The sequence below is a fragment of the Chrysemys picta genome, chromosome 9 (genome assembly GCF_011386835.1).
Source record: "Chrysemys picta bellii isolate R12L10 chromosome 9, ASM1138683v2, whole genome shotgun sequence".
Lineage (NCBI taxonomy): Eukaryota > Metazoa > Chordata > Testudines > Emydidae > Chrysemys > Chrysemys picta.
In genome coordinates, this window is record NC_088799.1 from 9,782,054 (window position 1) to 9,794,270 (window position 12,217).

Sequence of the window (12,217 nt, forward strand, 5' to 3'; positions counted from 1 at the left end):
ATCCAATTTAATCACATGATGAAAAGTGACAGTGATTCCATGTCCCCCTGGTCTTACACCAAACTTTGACTTGAATCAGTTGCTTAATTTTCCACCAATTCTTACAGCACGACAGGAGTCTTCTTACATAACTTTTATAATTGTCGTTATCCTTTCTGAAACACCATATGTTTTTACTAGTTTCCATAATGCTTCCCGCCAAACCAAATCGAATGCCGTCATGAAGTCGATGAAAACAGCAAACATCTTTAATTCCCAATCTTGTTTTTTTTCCCCCTCCATCAACTGTCAGAGTGTGAATATCTGATCAATGCAACTTCAGCCTGGTCTGAAGCCTCATTGCTCCTTGCCTAGTACTTCTTCTAAAATTGCCCTTAATCTGTTGACAACTACTTTCATCTTGATTTTTCCCAGTACCGATAATAAGGTTATACCTCTATAATTATTTGGATCAGCAGGATCTCCTGTTTTCAGGATTGGTACAACTATTGCCTTTAGCCATTCATCTGGTACCTCCTCATGCTCCCATACTTTCTTATATACTTTTCCCAATGCTCTAATAGCACATGCCCCACTAACTTTTAAAGTTACAATTCCTGCAGCTTTCCCAGTTCACTGCTTTCCATTTCTTCTTCTGATGGTGGTTCAGTGCTGATATCCATGCTGTCTTGCAAGCTGTCCTGTTCATCTAGAATGCTTGCGTCTGGATTAACTAGAGGGTTCAGCACTTTGTCAAAATGCTCCTTCCACACTTCCAGCACCTCTTTGGCATTTGACGACGGTTCACCGGTAGCCTCTCTTACGCTTGCATTGTTGGCCTGTGTTCCCGTTGCCTTTTCATATTTTGTTTTTCTTGGTACCCCCTCTTCATTCCTGAGCCTTTGCTTGTCCAAGCTGTGTGATTTCTTCTTTGCTCTGCACAACACTTTTACTACTTCTGCTTTTCCAGCAGTTTTCTCTTGTTTACACTTTTCCTGCAATGTTCTTGTTTTACTGCTTGTCCATCTTTTTCTTGTTTCCGTACACGGTCCAATAACTTCCACTGTATTTTCTATTGCTTCACTGAACCTGTATCCAAGCTGTAGTGAGATTTCTTTGCCATTGCAAATTAATGGCCTGAAATGCCCTCCTAGCATTTCCTTGTATGCTTCCCTCACAAAGATATCCTTTAATTTAACAAGATCAAATTAGGCTCCAGTTGGACCCATTTTTTTCTTGGACTTTAACTTAAACTTAATCTTTGCCATCAGTAGTTCATGACCACTGCCACCTCACTTCCATAAGCTCTAGCCTCCCACAGGGACCATCTATGCCTTTTACTGATAATAATGTGGCCACTCTGGTTTTTGGTTTGGCCATCTGGTCAATTCCATATAACCATGTGCATACCTTTGTGAGGAAACCAGTACTGCCAGTAATCAGGTTGTGCATCTCGCAGAAAGTTCTTAACCATTCCCCATTATTGTTTGCCGTCCCAATGCCATGTGGTCCAGCACTATTCATCTGCTTACTATCTCCACTACCAAAACTGTGCATTCATATCTCCCAAGTGGTTTGAGCATTGGCCTGCTAAACCCAGGGTTGTGAGCTCAATCCCTGAGGGGGCCACTTAGGGATCTGGGGCAAAATCAGTACTTGGTCCTACTAGTGAAGGCAGGGGGCTGGATTCGATGACCTTTCAGGGTCCCTTCCAGCTCTATGAGATAGGTATATCTCCGTATTATCAAAATCACATTATGCTCAAGCATCTCATTTACAGTGCTGTCCATTGGATGATAAAATCCATCCTTCTCTTCCTTTTCTGCTGTTTCTCTTGGTGCATAAGAGCGGACAACAGTTATGCAGAGACTTTATTGTAGGCAGCAGCAAACTTTGCTCTGACAATCTACTCAGACACTAGTTCCCAGCTGTTAACTAAAGTAACTGTTTCCTTGTCCACTGCTCTAGCAGTGCTTTGCTTGTCCACTTGAATGTCTGGAATAAAGTTAAGGATAATTTCCAACTGTGAATTTCCCTCTGTGTCTCCTGTATGACAGAAACTGGTAACTTCCTTAATTCCTCTGCTACTAGCTCAGAGCAAATAGATACAGTACATGTAATATGTTTAGCTGTTATCCAAAAGCTATGACCACTTCCATTTGCTAGGCTTGGCAGGCCTGGGTCTAAGTCCATATAAGTCAGTCTGGCTTGCTGTACCGTGTCTATAACAAATACATTTTGGATGTAATGGCTTCTTATGCCAGTCCAGCCTATCCAGCTCACGGGAATGCCATGTCATAGCCTGCTGGCCTGCAGGGAAGAGTATCAGCAGTTCCACCCTGGTTCTCTTGCCTTCCAAGGCTAATGAGCTGGGATTTGAAATCAGACAGACAGACTTAAGTGCTTTGCTGAAGAGGGATGGACTACAGAATTAGGGTCCAAGAAAGCAGGTCTCATTCTTGGGGGGTATAACACCAAAAGCAATTAAAAATAAAAGCTCTACCACTATTTTAAGGAAACCAAAGAACTAATGGACACCTCTCCCTCTTTTACTCTTCATCATTTTTATGAAAAGGTTTCAGAGTCTGAAATTGATCCTTATGAATAGTGAAACAGCCAATGTATTTGTTCTTGTGATGGCATACGCCTGAATCCTGTCAGATACCTCAAAATATCCAGAAAGGTCAGTGGCTCTCAAACTTTTGTACTGGTGACCCCTTTCACATAGCAAGTCTCTGAGTGCGACACCCCTTATAAATTAAAAACACTTTTTTATATATTTAACACCATTATAAATGCTGGAGGCAAAGCGGGATTTGGGGTGGAGACTGACAGCTCGCAACCCCCCATGTAATAACCTCGCAACCCCCTGAGGGGTCCCGACCCCCAGTTTGAGAACCCCTGAGAAAGGTATTTAGAAGTTCACTTGATGGTTTCACAGCCCATTAACTGGATTTATTCTTAAGTGGCATCACAGTGAGAGCACAGAATGTTTTGATGACTGTCAAATGATTGTCAACTCTTGAGGTTTTGTTCCAGCCAGCATAAATGAGTTGGTTTATTAATTATTATTATTATTATTTAATTCAAGCAGTAACAATGCCAGCACCACTCACGGACTCAAAGTGAGGCATCTACATATTAGTGTGGCACAACTACTGTAGGCTAACTACAGACCGTAATCATTTCACTAATCTCTAATGATGTGCTACTATTTATTTTTTTTCTAACGAGTTGGAAATTTCAGAGTAACTGGAAGGGTGGAATTCCACTTATCTTATTAGATTTGATGTTTGCTTTACTTGACTCGTAGCTCAAATTGGAATGTGACACTACAGCTTTTGTTACAAACGTGCCAGACAGAATTCTTACATGAGAGATAATCTTGTTCCTTACAGAAAGATTGTTTATAAGCAAGAAGACTTCAATGAGATGTTCACTGTAGGTCTACCATATCATGAGGCTCTACACATATGTAACATCAGCAAGTTCTAAGAGGCAGTGTTGCCTAATGGATAAAGCCTGGGACTCAGCAGACCTTGGTTCTATTCTTAGCTTTGCCGGTTACCTTGGGCTAGTCACTGCTTCTCTCTGTGCCTCAGTTTCCCCAGTTGTAAAATGGGAATAAAGGTATTGACTTCCTTAGTAAAAACCCTTGGAGATTGAATGATGAAAAGTACTATCTAAAAAGTAGGTATTATTGTAAGAAGATATATGACAGAATTTTCCTTTTGCTGCAGCTTTAATAATTTCCAGGTCCAAGTGAACTTTGACTAAGGCTATGTCTACACTACAGCTTATGTCGGCATAACTTATCTCGCTTAGGGGTGTGAATAAGCCACCCCCTGAGCGACGTAAGTTACAAAGACATAAGGGCGGGTGTGGACCGGGCTATGTTGGCGGGAGGGCTTCTCATGCTGCTGCCACTCACGGGGGCTGGAGTGACTAAGCCGACAGGAGAGCTCTCCCCCATCGACGTAGAGCATCTGCACTAGCAGCACTAAAGCGGCACCGGTGTAAGTTCTGTAGTATAGCCGGCCTTAGGCTCACAAATGCTTTATTTCACTGCCCATCTGCGGTAAAATCACCTTGTATCCACACCTTGCTGGAAGCAAAATGCTAACTTACTTTCTGTCCAAAGTAAACACACGCCTGGACCAGTGTGGAGAACATTCGTGGTGCCTTAGCTGCGGATAGGCAACGCAAATGTAATGATAACGCATTTTAACGTGCTTCTAGCACAATGCGGTATTTGTTTATTTTCAATGGTGCCCAGCTCATGTTTGTAACAAAGTTGTCTATTACCTGTAAGCAGAGAATCCTTGCAGTGCCGGGCATTTACGTTGACCGAGCATGATTATTGTAGAGTACAAAGAAGAATGCTCAAGTTTTGCTAATAAAATAGTGTTAGACGTGTCCCTTTGTGTGCCTGCCTGAATATACTTCCCACAAGACAGTGCCTCAGGTAGACATTTTACCTGTTGGCAGCAGGTGTTAATTCCATGACACTGCATTAACTTGTATGATGACCTCTTGATGGCCATGAATATAGCGTTTCAAGAAAGTAGATATGAACAAATGACAAGCCAGTTTAGACTCCGAGATTGATACCTTACTCTTCTATTGTCTTGCTATTTCCTTATCCAACCCTCAAAACCTTGGATATCTGTAATGCAAACCATAACCTGGAAAAGTCATAGTTCTTAGATTTAGAAATGTCTTAATCTTACCAGGTCCTTATCAAATAGTATTACAGAAGTCTCAGCTACTGGCAACATCCTCTGGATGCCTTAGGAGTTTTAGCACTTCTCCTTCAAAGAGTCCCAATAACTTTTGCACCATAGTGCTCCAGGGTTGTTTCTTGAACTGTGACACCTAGAAAAAACATGATACTGGCTTTTGGTCACAATGTCTTTTTTTGATATTTAAGACTGACACTGGCTGCAATTACCCTTTCCACGAAATTCTGCCCCAGAGATGCGCAGCCTCTCAAATTTCTGACAGCCCTGCCACAAACCTGACTTTGTTCTTTTAACCAACTGTTCTCAATGGCATCTCATTAAAGGGATATTTTGAGTGAAAGCAATCCTGCCAAATACCTTTCTGCTCATAAACTAGTCTGTAGTTCCATTTCTGGCTCCCACTGTTGAATGACTTGTAGATTCAGAGGTAATCCAATTAGCAAGCAAAGCAATTAATATCACAAACTGTCATCCATGTTAGCTTCCTGAAGCAAAGGGTTAAACATTTTCCAGTAACGTATGCAATCTACACAGTATATTAATATCACCTTATATTCATGTCACCCTTTCATACTGAAGGCTCTTAAAGCATTTTACAGACTGTGGGCTGTATCCATTCACATGGAATTCCCTAGGAACTCAGTGGGATCTTTGTATCAACAATTGTCGCAAGACATCTCTTTGAGAGAAAAAACCCATCCACCAATGCAATGTAGGCATCTCTGAGGTGGGATGTGACAGCTGTTTAACAGAGCACAGCAACACTAAACAACAGTTAGAGCCAGGAGTAGAGCTGGAGAATTTGGACCCAGGTTGTGGGTCAGTCATATATGAGGTTCCAGTCTGGTCAAGTTTCTGCCACCTATAGACTAAGGAGTACCTTTCCACTTGAGGAGAACCAGAGAAAGTTACAGGGTCTGTCCATGTCCAATAGCTTCAATATCCTGTTTGTATTCTTGATACCAAATCCTGTTTCTTCTCTGTTGTGACATGCTATAATATAGTCAGAGGGCTGGTCTTCACTATGGGGAGATTGACACTGCTGCAATTGATGCAGAAGGGGTCGATTTAGTGGGTCTAGTGAAGACCTGCTAAATCGACTGCAGAGTGCTCTCTGGCTGACCCCAGTACTCCAGCTCCCCGAGAAGATTAAGATAAATCGACAGGAGAGCATCTCCTGTGGACGCAGTGCAGCGAAGACACCAGGGTAAATCCACCTAAACTAGGTCGACTCCAGCTACATTATTCACGTAACTGAAGTAGCGTAACTTAGGTCAACTTACCCCGGTAGTGAAGACAAGTCGAGAGAGATTGGTCTAAACTAGACTGTGGAGACTACAATTAAGAAAATGTTAGTTTTTGTTAAGTATTTTTTGAAAATGTCTTGATTATCTAAATATCTGAAACTTTCCTAGTGTAACTTTACAGTAATCTCCTCATTGTGATGAGTGTGAGAGAAACTCAGCTACTCACAGAATAGAAGCTACGTTGTACCTACCTTTTTAAACTAGCATCCAAGGATCAAATTGATCCTGGTAAAAGCTGTAGTGGAAATGTGCCTTCTTACATGAGGGCTGAATTTAACTCCAGATCTTTGGTTAAGGCCATCAAAAATAGCAAAACATACTGAAAAACAAGGAGGACAAACACAAGGTCACTGTAACCGAACAGAAACATCTGATGACCGAGTGTTCTCACCTTTTCATAAATTGCTACTCAGTTATTTGGAATTTGTTGGACTTACTGAAAATCAAGGGGGCTAACCCCTGTAGTGAGTCTACAGGATTGTGTGTGTGACCAGAGACTGAAGGATCAGATCTCAGGAAATTCAGTTCAAAGAAGAAAAGAAATCTTTAAAAAGAGGAATCATTAGCCCTGTTAATTTGCCAAACTGCTGGCCCCAGTTACTGCTGCCGTCTCATTTAAACATTGTTGTATGCACTGTTGTAGCCGTGTTCATTCCAGCATATTAGAGATACAAGGTGGGCGATAGCTTTTGGCTGGTCCAATAAAAAAATATTCCCTCATCCACCTTGTTTCTCATTTCAATATTTGTCCGACGACTGTAGAGGTGTTAGCTGCCCACTTGGTCTTGAATGGCTCTTGCAACATGGATTAACTCCTTATCTGTTCCACCTTGTAGTGAGCTGTGACGCTCTGAGTACTTTTCCTAGACCTGAAGACGAGCTCTGTGTAAGTTTGGAAGTGTCTCTTATTGGACCCATTTTTGTTGGTGAAAGAAAGATATTGCTTCACCCACCTTCTCTCTCTAATACCCTGGGACCAACATGGCTACGACAACACTGCAAAATACAGGGTAAGGCATTCATCCTAAACCACTTAGTTCCCACATACGACAGAAATATACAACACAACTCAATTAATACATTTGGGGCCAAAGCCTGCTCTCCTTACTCAAGTAATTAGTTCCACTGACTTCAATGATACTATGGTGTGAGGGAAACAAGCAGGATTTGATCCTTTGATCCTCTTTCTGTAGAAATGTAGATGGTAGGGTTAAAAAATTACTTCATAGAATCATAGGGTACTAAGGGACCTCAGGAGATCATCTAGTCCACCCCCCTGCTCAAAGCAGGACCAATCCCCAGACAGATTTTCACCCCAGTTCCTTAAATGGCCCCTTCAAGGATTGAACTCACCACCCTGGGTTTAGCAGACCAATGCTCAAACCAAAAGAGACGACTTGGGCCACACAGTCTGACCCACCGCATTTTATAGGCCTTCTTACTGGCTCCATCTCAATATACAGGGTTCTTAAGCTGTGCTATGATGAAGTCACTACCCTCTCCTTTGATATTTATATGCATATTACAGCAATTAACATTTTCCCCTACATAATCTTCACAGAAGAAAGCATAACTCTCATTTTCTGTTTTTTTTTTTAAATAACGTAACTAGTAATTTTAGCAAGTGTTGCCTACCCTCCGGTGCTGTGCAGACTACCTGCTGAGTGTCCACAGTTGCACTTCTTCTGCCCAAACCCCTGCTGATGGCCTGATGTTACTGTCCTGCTGTCACAAACAACCTGGTGAATGCCTAATGTCCTTCTGATGTCTTCGGTGCCCCAGATCAGGCTCAGATCTGGGTTTGGTCTCTGCAAACCCCAAAAGCTTGAAGTAGTTAAGATCCAAGATTTTGGTTTGGGCCCATTGGCTTGAATTTAGAGGTACCAATTTTGGAAATACTGCAGCTGTGAGGGATACAGGAAGAGGACAAGAGCCAAGCCATTTGTGACAATGATTCTAAGTGTAGTATTAGCACAATCCTGGTTTATTTCAGAATTGGGACAGAATTGCCACTGTCTCCCCTCCTTATTCCAAACCCAGATCTGCATCCAAATTTTGCCAATACCCCACTATCCTTGTTTTTTTTTATAAAGAGCTGAATGAAAGAGGAGGTATCTGAGCCTCTAGCTATTATCTTTGGAAAATCATGGGAGACGGGAGAGATTCCAGAAGACTGGAAAAGGGCAAATATAGTGCCCATCTATAAAAAGGGAAATAAAAACAACCCAGGAAACTACAGACCAGTTAGTTTAACTTCTGTGCTAGGGAAGATAATGGAGCAAGTAATTAAGGAAATCATCTGCAAACACTTGGAAGGTGGTCAGGTGATAGGGAACAGCCAGCATGGATTTGTGAAGAACAAATCATGTCAAACCAATCTGATAGCTTTCTTTGATAGGATAACGAGCCTTGTGGATAAAGGTGAAGCTGTGGATGTGGTATACCTAGACTTTAGTAAGGCATTTGATACAGTCTCGCATGATATTCTTATCGATAAACTAGGCAAATACAATTTAGATGGGGCTACTATAAGGTGGGTGCATAACTGGCTGGATAACCGTACTCAGAGAGTTGTTATTAATGGTTCCCAATCCTGCTGGAAAGGCATAACGAGTGGGGTACCGCAGGGGTCTGTTTTGGGACCGGCGCTGTTCAATATCTTCATCAACGACTTAGATATTGGCATAGAAAGTACTCTTATTAAGTTTGCGGATACCACCAAACTGGGAGGGTTTGCAACTGCTTTGGAGGACAGGGTCATAATTCAAAATGATCTGGACAAATTGGAGAAATGGGCTGAGGTAAACAGGGTGAAGTTTAACAAAGACAAATGCAAAGTGCTCCACTTAGGAAGGAAAAATCAGTTTCACACATACAGAATGGGAAGAGACTGTCTAGGAAGGAGTATGGCAGAAAGGGACCTAGGGGTTATAGTGGACCACAAGCTAAATATGAGTCAACAGTGTGATGCTGTTGCAAAAAAAGCAAACATGATTCTGGGATGTATTAACAGGTGTGTTGTGAGCAAGGTGTGTTGTGTTTACGAGAAGTCATTCTTCCGCTCTACTCTGCTCTGGTTAGGCCTCAGCTGGAGTATTGTGTCCAGTTCTGGGCACCGCATTTTAAAAAAGATGTGGAGAAATTGGAAAGGGTCCAGAGAAGAGCAACAAGAATGATTAAAGGTCTTGAGAACATGACCTATGAAGGAAGGCTGAAAGAATTGGGTTTGTTTAGTTTGGAAAAGAGAAGACTGAGAGGGGACATGATAGCAGTTTTCAGGTATTTAAAAGGGTGTCATAAGGAGGAGGGAGAAAACTTGTTCACCTTAGCCTCTAAGGATAGAACCAGAAGCAATGGGTTTAAACTGCAGCAAGGGAGGTCTAGGTTGGACATTAGGAAAAAGTTCCTAACTGTCAGGGTGGTTAAACACTGGAATAAATTGCCTAGGGAGGTTGTGGAATCTCCATCTCTGGAGATATTTAAGAGTAGGTTAGATAAATGTCTATCAGGGATGGTCTAGACAGTATTTGGTCCTGCCATGCGGGCAGGGGACTGGACTCTATGACCTCTCGAGGTCCCTTCCAGTCCTAGAATCTATGAATCTATGAAATCCCAGATCTGAACACCCTCAAATGTTGAGGTGTCTGAAATCCAGATAAATTCTGAATCTTAGGTCTTCCAATTTTTCTAACAGTTTAGAGGGAAATGGACAATTATAGATTTTATGGGTCCCTTTGGAAAGGTTCAAAGAGTCTGAGGTTATGTTTGAAAATCTGTTTGCAAACAGCAAAAATGACTTAAATTGCCTGTACTGTACACAGAAATAATAGGTTGCAGCAGAGTTAAGATACCAGGAGTTTTACAAGTGACATTAGCAGAAAAATAATGGAAAGTGCTCAAAATGTTGGTGCATCCCTGTAGCTAAGAGTGCAGTATATGTCTATTGTTACTTATGTGTACTAACTACAGTGAAAGGAAAAGGGCAAAAATAAATAAAAAAGAGGGGACAAAAAAAATCCAGTCAATGCAACTCCTAACCCTCCTAAATTATGGGAAGTGGTTTTATTTGTATGTCAAGGTGGCTAATGCTACAGAACATGTAGTATGTTGATAATTTTACAGCAGATGGAGTTCTAACATTACATCTTCTGGTGAATTATTTCCTGATGTTACCTGACGGTGTGATTCTTTATATGTGATGCATATATGTATCACACATTTGTGACACATACGATGTGTGATACATACACACAAACAGATACATCATCTACATACACACGCATACATAAAAGTACATAATTTAGACTGCAAAGTCAGGCACTCAAAAGTTGGAAAATGCCAAATTACTCTTGTCCCTGTAACCTTAATTCTGACCACCAAACACCCATCTTGTGCATGAAATGAGGCAGGATCCTGTGGAAATAAAGTAGAATTAAAGACTGTATCATGCTCACAAGGGGATCGAATTAACAATGCACCCACATTTCCTAGCTTTTAGGCGTGTGGCTTTTCAACCTAAATAACCTTCTTGTAACATAGTTTTATTTTGTATGACATTAACCTAGTTATTTTTTTAAAAGGAAGAAGGTATAAAAAATGTATTATGTGCAATTGGAACAACTCTCTCCTAAACCGTGCATCATCATGGTCTGGACTCTGAACCTTGAGCATGGAACGGTACCACTTGGGCTATAGGACCAACTACATGAGCTGGGGAAGGAGGAGATAAAGGGCCGTAGGGTCATGGCCATCATGTGTTGAGTCTGGAGGGAGTCACATGTAGTTCAGTCCAGCTTTCTCTCTGCCTCCCCCAGGAGTCTGGAGGAAACTCCTGCCATAGGTGATCCCCCCCAGAAGGGAGGATAGATTACCGGGCCACATCTTGAAAATGGTGGGAGAGGAGGCCCGCAGAGCTCCTTCCCCTCATACTATCCCCTCCCTCTCCTTCCATCCTTTACCCCCACTGCTACAGCAGCTCTGGCAATTCCCAGTACAGTGTGTGCTACTGCTGCAGTGGGTGTTGGAACATAACTGACTCTCTAGAATATTCATGGTTAGGATGACCAGATGTCCCGATTTTTATAGGGACAGTCCCGATTTTTGGGTCTTTTTCTTATATAGGTTCCTATTACCTCCCACCCCCTGTCCCGATTTTTCACATTTGCTGTCTGGTCACCCTATTCATGATTCTGTTATTAGTTTGGCAGGCTGACAATTTTTTCTTGAGGAAACTAGCCAGAGAAGGGAAGTGGTGATCTTCAAAAGTTTATAGCTCAGCCAAACCTCAACAGAATTTCACAGGACAAGTGAAAGGCATGGCTTACCCTATAGCTTCGGCCCTGCCATATTTCAAACACCTTCTGCAAACAACAGAGGTGTTAACGCTTCTCAAAGAATGGTTTCAGAGTAGCAGCCGTGTTAGTCTGTATCCGCAAAAAGAACAGGAGTACTTGTGGCACCTTAGAGACTAACAAATTTATTTGAGCATAAGCTTTCGTGGGCTACAGCATCCGAAGAAGTGGGCTGTAGCCCACGAAAGCTTATGTTCAAATAAATTTGTTAGTCTCTAAGGTGTCACAAGTACTCCTGTTCTTTTTGCAAATAAAAAGCGTGTGTGTGTGACACACATATATGTATATCGAAAGTACATTATATAATGTATATGTTAGATACATAGTCTCTCTCTTACCCCCCCACACAGATATTTTTATACGAACAAAGTATTAATTCCATCTATGCATCTTTCAATTCAACAGGAAAAGCTGAAGTGATCAAATACATTTTGTGTGTGAAAGAGATGTTGCCTTATACAGACAAAAAGAAAAAAGGTAAAAGGAACGTGCCGAAAACAATACCATTAAAATAACAGTTATAATAATAGCTCTCAGCAATTGTAGAGCTTCTTCCCCCTGACAATCTCAAAGCACTTTACAAACACGAATGAATGGAGCTGCACAACATCCCCTGAGGTAAAGTCACACAGAGAGGTTAAGTGACCTGCCCCAGGCCGGACCAACAGGCCCCTGGCTAAGCTGGGAACAGACTGCTTCTGGCTCATAACTCTATGCTGTAACCATTAGCAATGCTTCCTCTCAAAACAGTGCTAAGTGGATGGAATGGGAAGAGAGGCATTTCCTTTATTAAAATATCCATAATTTGCTATACCTGTTCCAAAACCCCACAAACTTT

At 41.7% G+C, this 12,217-nt stretch overlaps 1 long non-coding RNA gene across 3 annotated transcripts in view; it reads right to left on the bottom strand.

Annotated features, from left to right (window-relative positions):
* The window catches only part of LOC135973482 (uncharacterized), a 108,631-nt gene that overhangs the window by 61,208 nt on the left and 35,206 nt on the right, over positions 1 to 12,217 (bottom strand). The window contains exon 2 of one of the 3 annotated variants that reach the window (XR_010590325.1): positions 4,710 to 4,854. The exons of the other annotated variants lie outside the window; for them this stretch is intronic. This is a non-coding gene — a long non-coding RNA (uncharacterized LOC135973482). The remainder of the gene's footprint in view (positions 1 to 4,709; positions 4,855 to 12,217) is intronic. 3 annotated transcript variants of the gene reach the window in all.